The sequence below is a fragment of the Thunnus albacares genome, chromosome 14, assembly GCF_914725855.1.
Source record: "Thunnus albacares chromosome 14, fThuAlb1.1, whole genome shotgun sequence".
In the NCBI taxonomy this organism is placed as follows: Eukaryota; Metazoa; Chordata; class Actinopteri; order Scombriformes; family Scombridae; genus Thunnus; species Thunnus albacares.
In genome coordinates, this window is record NC_058119.1 from 26,000,312 (window position 1) to 26,011,246 (window position 10,935).

The following is a 10,935-nucleotide window of genomic DNA, read 5'->3' on the forward strand; positions in this document are numbered from 1 at the left end:
GAGGGTGAGATTACTTTTGTATGAGTCTAAACATTGTTTTTTTTAGAAGATCATGCATATTATACCTTTAAGTAAAAGTACTAAAACAGCAATGTAAAAATACTCCATTACAAGTAAAAGACCTGCATGAAAAATCCTACTTGGGCAAAAGTACATAAGTATTATGAGCGTGATGTAGTTAAAGTATTGTAGTAAAAGTAGTGGTTTGGTCCCTCTGACTGATATATTATTATATATGACATCATTAGATTATTAATAGTGAAGCATCAGTGTTAGAGCAGCATGTTACTGTTGTAGCTGCTGGAGGTGGAGCTAGTTTCAACTACTTTATATACAGTTAGCTAGTTTAGTCCCGTGGTTCCCAACCTACAGGTCGGTCCCCTCCAAAGGGTCACCAGATAAATCTGAGGGGCCGTGAGATGATTAATGGGAGAGGAAATAAGAAAAAACAAAGTTCTGATACACAAGTCTGTTTTAAGTTTTTGGACTTTTTATCTAATCTTTTATTTTTGGTGAAATATTAAATCATTTGAACATCCCAGGACACACCAATAGAACTGATTTAAAGTCAGAATTTAAAATAATTGTTTTTTGTTTTGAGTGTGCAGTTTCTTCCCTACTGATTTTACCTCCATCAAGACAGTATTGCAAATTCTGCCTTTTCTTGTCTACTTTTTCTTCTATTTTGTTTTGTAGCATCTGCAACTTTTATTCTCTTAAACCTTTGTTTAACCAAGTAAAACTGTAACTGAATTTAAAATATCTTATTCAAGAGAGACTTGCCTAAGAAGACAGCATAAAAACAAGACTACAACCCAGCCATGCTAAGCTGTGACCCTGTACGTAACATCAGTACTTTGAGCATTGTGCTGATGCTAACAGGCATTGATATAATATAATGTTTACAATGGTTATTATTTTAGGTTAGCGTCTAAGCATGTTAACATTTGCTAAATTGCCCAAAAGACAAATTACAGATGAGGCTGATATAAATGTAATCAGTTATGCAAGTATTTAGTCATAAACCAAAGTATTGGACAAATTAAAATGTTTACTTGTTGATGGTACTAAATTAAAAAAGAACCCTGGACGTAACCTGTTCCAACTTCTCCCTTCTGGTAGGCGCTACACCTTCTGGTAGAGCACTATACACAAAAACAACCAGACACGAGAACAGTTTCTTCCCACACGCTGTCACTCTGATGAACAGTTAATTCAGTCACTGTGCAATAACTCTCTAACACTATAATACCCACTGTACCTACAAATTATATATATTTGTTTTAGTTTAAAGAACAAAATATGCGATAACACGAAGCCTACATATCATTCATTACTGTTAAATATATATTTGAGCAGGCTGTATGTACTGTATATAACCACCTACTGTAAATACTGTGTATAAAGTAACTTTTTTACCATACAATATTTATTTCAGCACTCTTTCACACCTTTGGACTATTTGTATCCTGTTTACAAAAACAGGTTACTTTTATATTAAACATTGTATGTTGTTGTCCATGTTGCTTCTATATGTATGTATCTACTTTTTTCACCCACTTGCTTGTACATAATAGTGATATGTTTAATTATCTTTGTTTGGCTTGTTGCTCTCGTGTATCTTTCTGAAGATTTTTGTGTGTAAGCACATTGTGAGCCGCTAGAAACCGGAGACAAATTCCTTGTATGCATAAACACACTCGGCCAATAAAGTTGATTCTGATTCTTAAGTGTTTACAATTAATTCTGAGGATGTGAATGTTTGTACGAAATTTCATGGCAATACGTCCAACGGTGGTTGAGATATTTCACTATCTGAACCAGAGATGTCAACCTCATAGAGGCGCTAAAGGAAAAGTCTCCATCAGGATTCATCGACTGGGTACCATCAATGTCTGAATGGCATTTTTGTGCCAATATATCTAGTGGATGTTGAGATGTTTCACAGAATAAGTGAAAACCTGGACCTGCTAGTGGTGCTGGATTAAAATTCAGTGATCACCGAAGTCCTCCAGGGACCATGAATGTCAACCAATGTTCTTGGCAAACCATCTATAAGTTGATGAGATATTTAAGTCTGGACCAAAGCGGCAGACTGACATTGCCTCCAAAGAGCCTTGCAGCAATTAAAACAAGACAGACAACACTGATAGGCAATAATTTCACGTAGAGGATAAAAGAGCATATAGATTATGTAATTAAAAGGAATTTACTAGATTTAAAATCGGGTACATTCATAGTGAAATGTCAGAATGTGAAGGAAGATCCATCTATATGATTGATGTGCCAGAAACATAATAAAATATGCTTTATATATATTGTCTGCACCTTTTTCCAATGTTTGGGTAACTCACACAGCAAGTGGCCCTCCTGTGTTTCACTGCAGTTTCAGTATTTAACCACCAGGTGTCAGTGTTGTAATATCTGCCGGTGGAGATGAGACGTAACAGATGAGAGAGGTACTGACCAGTTAAGTGGTCAAGTATGACCAAAATTCCAACATATACCCTTAGAAAGCACAGACTTGATATCTGAGTGAGAACAAGGGTAAGAAATGTTGCTTAAAACGAAAAAGGGATCAACAAATTGTCGAATAAGTCAAAAATTGTGGCTTGAATCATGGGAGTCCAGAGATGCTGCCTGCATGCCGAAGTTGAGGATGATTGGATGAATGTATTTAGTAAATTAAACACTATTACAACGTTAGGAAAAGTAACATTTGTGCAAAATACAGTATGGCAGAAGCTGATGTTGGTGATTCAGCATGCGCAAGGAAATCATGAACAATAATTGTGTTTCTATTGTTGATGGTTTACAAACATAAAAAGGTCGTTACAGAGCCACCATCTGGCCAATGGACATAAGACTGTTTTAATAGCATTTTGCCTCTATTTAATAGTTTGACAGAATAGACCATCAGTCCATCAAAACACTCCTGGTATGTCTTTTATTGCTTGTTGGATGAGATTTCAGCTGGAAAAGCTTGACTGCTGTAGTTTGACTGGTCTCTGAGCTCCAAACGCTTTGGGGGAGAAATTAGGAAAAAGCAAGAGAAGAAGAGGAAGAAGAGGAACAACAGCAGGGCCGCAGTCTTTTGTGTTTGAACTCCTACTAAGAAGAAAACCCCCCTTTTATAACCAGAGTCGTGAGATCCTGTCATGGCAGCAGGGCGTAGAGCCAACCAGCAGGGGATTTACCGCTTCGGCTGCTGATTCAACTTGATTTAATTAGATTTCATTTAAGTTACTAATGTGATTTCATCTGGCGCATTTGACATGTGTGGCCTGCATCCACATCCTGTCTCAGTTAGTCAGCTAGTTCAGTGCTCGGGATGTGTGTGTGTGTGTGTGTGTGTCGTACGGCAAACTACCGCGCCGTTACGAGCCAAAATGGGTCACACACGCCTGCTCCTTTTGGGCTCTCATTTGCTCTCATGTGTTTTAATGAGGCTTGGTTTTTCGAGGGTAAGGGACAACATTTACTCAGTTTGGGTGCCCATATAATGACAGTACTAGTAGTGTGCTTTAATGAGTCCCAGAGTGAGACAATGAATTTACTCTAGTAATCGGATCCTTGGCTGCAAACCTGTTATCAAGCCTTGTGTTCGCATCTTCTCTGCTCACATTCTCTGATGTTGCTTCGTTTTATTTCATCTGATGTGAAGGATACTTATTTATGACATGTTTGTCATGCATGGCACCTTCCACCGTGCAGCTCAGTTAGCCGGCGAATGCGTGCGTGCGTATATAATAACCTATATTGACACAACTCCTGACTGCATGGCTGAAGGCTAGATTTTAAGACAACAGAGGCGGGTAATATTGCCTCGAGCAAACTTTCTCTCAGTGTTTCTCTCTTTTTCTTGCTCCCACTCCCTCTTTTTCCCTCTCTGAGAGGATCTTTGTCTGTGTGAGAGCAGTCTAATAAATCACTATATCTGCTGCAAGACCATTTTTCCCTATAACCACCTTCTTCATATTCATAGAAACATCGATCTTTTCTGCAGAGGGCATGCATGTCATGTACACACACACACAGAGAGAGAAACACAAGCACACACATGAATGCACTTGAATCCACTAACGCCTGCAGATGGAAAGAAAACATCTCCTGCCTAATTAGCAAAGCACAACAGTCGATCTTCCCGTGGCATCTGAGAAAACTTGACACCACACAACCTTCTCCAGTCCAATTTTTCTGAGGCAATAATCAAAAGCATCCTGGTATTCTGTCTGGCTCGGCCTCCTCCTGCTTCCAAGGACAAACTGCAGCACCTTGTCTGCACTGCTGACTGCTGAGCAGGTCATCGGCTGTCAGCTGCTTCCCATCAAGGAGCTGCACGACACCAGGGGCGCAAAAAAGGGCAGGAAAGATTGCCTCCAACCAGGCCCACCCAGGTAACTACCTGCTCTAAAAGAAAATAATAAAACTTCACTCTGGATGGAAACAGAGTGTATTGCTGTATAAAGACCCAGACCTCCCGTCACCTCACCGGCTTTTTACCTGCACACCGCTGAGATCTCATCAGTCTGTGATGCTTCTTCCAATTCAGGAGTTATTTTGTGCTGTAGTTGTTGTAATTTCCTTTTTTTTTTTTCTTCCTTTTCAGAGAATCCCTCAGCCTGCCTTTTCTACATTTACTTTAGATGATTTCCTGCATTTCCCACAATGACTTCTATAACCCCGAGAGAACAGGTGTGAACTTGTTGTATTTAGCTTTGTGTTTTATGTTCAGGTAATGAGCAATAGCAGCAGCAGGAGTGATACTGACAGCAAGAGAACAGGTTTTTTTCATCCGAGAAAAAGGGAGAATCGTATGCCTTTACTGATAACACAACTCGTCTGCTGGCTGCATTGTACTCCGGTCCCTTGAGGCTACTGTCGGTGGAGAGATTGTTGTGTATTCCTCATCTCTTGGTGGATTTCTTTCTCCCTGTGTGACGGTTGAAAGTCTTTGCAAAACGAGGAGTCTAGAAAGGAGCGTTTTGCTCGATAATCCTGACACCAAAAACGGGATGTTTAGCCCACTGTTGATGTTTCAGATAAGTGAAAACATTTGCTGCTGCATTTGTAGTTTTTTCTTTTTTTTATTCCATTGTAGCTGCAAAGGAATTATCTCATAATATCTACAGTTATCACAGGAAAAACTAAGCACCAAACAACAGGACGGACCCAGCAATGCATGATGTTTTTTCTTTAACTAGCTGTCCAATTATTCAATCTCTACAAAAAAACAAGTGTAGACGCCTTCTCACAATTGAATAAAACTGTTTGTAAACCTTATTACTGTCAGTCATAAGTGCTACCACCAATTCATTTTGGTGGAGGCACCAGCAGCATTGATGACTGAGTTATTTTATTGCAGTATATTCAGCTATTGACTCCCTGCAGGGTTTTATCAGCTCATGCTTGTCTGTGTGGTATAAAACTGCTGGTTGGGTTTTTGTGATTTTTACTTGTTGCATTCCTACAAAGCTTTTTTTTTTTTTTTTTTTTTTTTTTTTTTAATTTATTGTGCCTTTCTATTTCATCATTTTATTGTTAACTCCGTCTGCTAACCATATTCATCTCAGGGGACAATAAAGATTGAAGAGAACTGCACTGAGTCACTCACAGAAAAATGGGGATTGGTGGTACACTGGCTTATAACTGGAGACAATGAGAGCATTAAAGTGGAGGGTAATAGCATAAGAGATGCTTCTAATGCTGAATATTTGTGTAAGGTTTTATATAAGAAGCTACAAAAAGCTGAATTAGTGATATTGCATTGGGGAAAAAAATCGAAATGTTTTGCCTGATTCAAATAAGTCTGGTGTTCTTATTATTACCGACTGGCAAGTGTAAGAAAAACCCACTTAAATGGAGTGCGGGCAGCATGCGAGGTGGCGGGTATGATGTTAAATCTCATCTCAGCTGATATTCAAACAGCAGCAGGTGGTGGAGATGCTGTGGTAAACTTTAACTTCATCCTCTGACAGCTTTTAAGTGTTTGCACAGACAGCACGCTACCTTTCTCTATTTGGATTCAGCTATCACAAACCATGTGATGAAGTGTTAATTACCTTGTGTCGCTCACAGTGTTGTCGGTACATGTGGTATTTTGTTTAATTGCAGCAGAAGCCATTGATTGAAGTCAGCATAAGCGTTTTTGTGTGCTGAATTGAAATAGAGTTTTGAAATCACATCCGTGCTGCAGCACCGTCGGGTGTTGGAGCACACCCCAGTAGATGGGATTAAGAATTTGGACTTCATCTTCCTGCACCAGAGCCAGAAAAATAGTGACTTACAGATTGTCATGAAAATAGCATCAAGTGTGGATAAGATGCAGCTGTAGCCTCCAGGTTGTTGTAAGTTGACTAATTGAGATGACAGCTCTGAAAGATCATGTGACATAATCAAAAACCCCAAAACAGCCACTTAAATGTTTTCTTAGCTGCGGTTTCCCAAGGTCATGGAGGTGAATTTAGCACGTCAATTTTAAGCTAACATGGACAAGAAGTCCTTAAAGAGGACATAACATGTACATTTGCAGGTCTATATTTATATTCTGGGGCTCAACTGGAATATCTTTACATGATTTAGAGTTTAAAAAACTCCTTATTTATCTTATCCTTTATCCTTTATGCAGCCCCTCAGTTCAGCCTCTGTCTGAAACAGGCCGTTTTAGCTCCTGTCTACTCTAAGGCCCCCATGAGCCCACTCAGTTCTGTTTGGTTAGCTTTTGGAAGCTGTCCCTTTACAGTCTTCCTCCAGCTCTGTAAACAAACAAGAATAGTCAGATTTCACCTCTTTTTCTCGTTCTTTACTTGAAATGGAAACTTCTCAAATACATCCGTACATGTTCGAGCTGAAATCCGATCTGAAATATGCAAGTGGACAATGTGAACGACACATGGAACAACCTTAGCAACAAAGACTACAGAACAGACGGCCGTTTGTGGGCATGTGTGAACAACCAGACGTCAGTTTGACGGGGAAGTAGAGGTAACTTTGCAAATGAAGCGTTCAGAGCAGGCTGAAGCCCTGACTTTTGACTTGAAGGTGACATTTTTACATACATTCACCTCAAGTTTTGGAACTTTGACCATGTTTAACACAGACATCCAACATTATATCACTAAATAAATGACATAAAATCACAAAACGCATGTCAAGTGCTCAAAAAATTCAATTTGAAAGTCTACAATTCTATGACAACTGGGAAAACATCTGCTGATTAAGATCATGTGATATGATCAAAAGCTCCAGAACAGCTATCGAAAGGAGCTTGTTAAATGTTGTGTTTTGATAGTTATAGTGATAGTTGTGTGAAACCTTTGCATGCAGGACACATTTCAGAAAAAATATTCTTAAACTATAGTGAAATCTATCAATCATTCTGCTATTGACACGAACAACGACATATTAACTGCTCCCACTAATAGCTCCAGCAGTGTTTGTGTTAATTAGAAATGACTGGACATGTACGGCTAAAAACGAACATGATGTCAGACTGAATAATGAAGCGAAAGAAGGCGATTCATTCTGACCGTCAGGCGACAAAGTATTACAGTATGCATACGTTTAAACAACTAATTTGTGATTAATTTCATTAAAGGGGGGGTATCCCCCCCACATCAGCCACAAGTCAAGACTGTAAGAGATCTCCTCTAGATTAGATTATGTTTGACAGATAACTAAATGTCTTCACATTAAAAATGTATATGTTGTCTCACTGTTGAATTCAGCCCTCCTTCATTATTGATACCAAAAGACACAGTCGAGGATAATGCACCAAAAACCGCTCAGCACCTTTGCGGATGGATTCGAGAGAGGAAATGTTTATGAGATGCAACAGTAAGAGGGAAAAAAAAGTATTACATGGAATAAATATTGTAACAGTCTCTACAAGAAAATCATGTTTTTGTTTGATTCAATTCTCAGTCCACTTGCTCCAGATTATGATTGTCGGGTGTTCGCAGATTATAAAATGCCAGAAATAATTAGAATTCTTCTCTTAAATAAGAAATGAAGATGTTCATTCCAAAATTAGACATCTACCACTTGGAGAAAAAAGAGGAAAAAAAAAAAAAAAAAAAATTTCTACATCTACCAGCAGATGATTGCTGGCAGTAAAACTCAGCACTATTAGAGTTAAGAGTCATGTCACGTTTGCTCGACAAATTGTTACGATTTAAGGACTTAATAAACTGTGTTTCTGAAATATTAACAGAGGAATTTCAGACAGTGGAGACAAATTTATTGCGGCTTGAAATGAAACCTGTAAATCAGGTTCACATCCATGACTGAGGCTCTTGTTATTGCCAATAAAACAATACAGATGAACATTTCACCTGCTGTCATTCACAGCTTGTCGGAGCCTCGCAGGCATGCCTGCATTTTAATATGCTTTTGTTTTTTATTAAAGCAACATGGAAGCGTTGATAATTAACATACATAAACTGTTTCTGAAACTTTGAATAAATAAAGGGAATCATCCTTTTCTGAAGTCCAGTCACGTCTCGTGCGAACGGCGCTCAGCTCAACTTAAAACTATTTTGATTAGAGTTGAAATGAACTCTTGCTTTAATGATCTGAGCGTTTCAGTTAAGATTTGCAATCAGCTAAATGGCCCAATTTAGAACAACTGAAATAAACCAAATAATTAATTTGGAAGCGTTCAAAAAAAAAAAAAAGAAAAAAAGCGCTAAAAGATTAATTTTGAAAGTGGCAAAGAAGTAAATGATTCATCTAAGCAGAAGTGGAAGCAGCTTAATGTTGAATGGAAGCAAGTGATTCATTCAGGGGAGTCAGTTCTAAATGACTCTGAGCCAGTTTCATCCTGAAGTTAAAAATAGACTTTCTGTGGTTGAAGAAGATCACACACACACACACACACACACACACACACACACACACGCAGAGGCTTTGTGCATGTATGTCGGTATACATGGTGTCACAACGCACGCACACGCACGTACAAACACACACACACACGGATGCAGGAACCTCAAAACACCGCAATTACATTTTCTAGATTTTCCACACACACACACACACACACACACACACACACACACACACAAAACTCTGCTTACACACACACAGACAGTGTCACACTTTCTGTCACTAGCTCTTTTTTGTTCTCTCACTTGCTGACACACAAATACACACACACACACACACACACACATATTCTCTGACACAATCCCACTCCCTCACACACACACTCTCTCTCTCTCTCTCTCTCTCTCTCTCTCTCTCTCTCTCTCTCGCACTCTGGCTCATGAATTAAAGAGCAGAGCTGGTCCAGGGGGAAGAAATTATTCAGGCAGATCTGCTCTCTGACAGAGGAGTGGGAGGGAGGGAGGGAGAGGAGGGAGAGGAGAGGAGAGGAGAGGAACGGGGAAGGAAGGGGAGGCGAGGAAAGAGGAAAAAGGGAGGAAGAAAAGAGAGGAAAAAAGAGAGGAGAGAAAGCAGGAGGAAAGAGAAGAAAAAGGCCGTTAATAAGGAATGCACTGATTTGACATAGAGAGGCGATCAAACTCCCAATGGTGTGTGTGTGTGTGTGTGTGTGAGAGAGTGAGAGAGGAAGAGAGAGAGAGAGAGAGAGAGAGAAAGTGTGTGTTTCAGTTCAGTGTCTCCCATCTCTTCCCTTGTGTGATGTGAATGTACTTCTTCATTGATTGTGTGTGTGTGTGTAATGGATGTGTGGGAGGCACTCTTTGCATTTATATCTGTGTGAGCATTCATGTGTGTGTGTGTGTGTGTGTGTGTGTGTGTGTGTGTGTGTGTGTTATTGGATGACATGCTTCTTCTTTTAGTGGAACGTCACGTGTTGCATCACAACAGGTGATAAAAAGACATTTTCTGTCCGAGCTCCCCGATGAGGTCGAGATTAAACGCAGACTGATAAACCTGCTGAGCGTCTATCTAACCGCAGCATACAGACGTGTGTGTTATCACCGACTGCTACCTTCGCTCTTCCTATATGTTTTTACTGTGGAGTCCAGCAGAGTAGAAGTTTTAATGTTTCAAATTTTGATAATTAGACCAAAGATTCTAAATGTTGTTGACCTGAGCAGACCTTTATAGAGAGAGAACGCCAACACAGGCAGCCAGAGGTGTGGACCACAGACTGTACATTAAAAAAATGGGTGTAGCGAGGTGTGACGTCACCTACTGGTTTGCACTGGTTTGAAGCCAGGACCTTCCAAATAAGGAGTCCAGGGTGTTGTCTTTCACGCTCTGGAAACACGTCCCGCTACCTCGGACTGAAGCTGACTGAACGCTAGTTTACTGGGAACACCGAGCGCTGCACACTTGGATTAACGTTAGCGACTTTAGCTAAATTGTGCTAACAGGGCAAGGATCGTAATCAGGTAACATTAAACTTACTGAAATATTGTGACAATACGACTCAGTGTGTAAGTCTTGGAGCCGAGGGACAGCAGCAGGTGACCCGACTGTCAATCAAAGCTGTCAATCAACGACCACAGGGCAGACATCAAAGCTACTACAAGTCTTCAAATCTTATTAATGGAGCAATAATTCCCAAAACAACCACCACCCATTAGAGGACCCGTTGCATCTAGTGGCTGTCGGTGGCATTGCACTTTAAGGTACTTCCGATTTGGCTACAGCCCCAAGTCGTGGTAGTTGCCGCCTGGGTGTGGACTCATGTCAGACCTTGAGTCATGCATCTAATGACTTGCAGGTAACTGGTGGGCAGAGCTGGTCACACCAACGCTCCCAGCCACTATAAAAACCATTACCTCACTCCTGTCAGAGAGACTCTCTCCCACTAACATCCACATTACACAACTGACCTCACTGACTTCCAAATCTCACCTCTTTTGAAATTTTACTTACATTTTTTGTAAATAGATGAGTTCAGCACAGTTTTAGTGTCTCGCTCTTTTATTTGCCATGTCATGTCATGGCCTACGAGCAGGT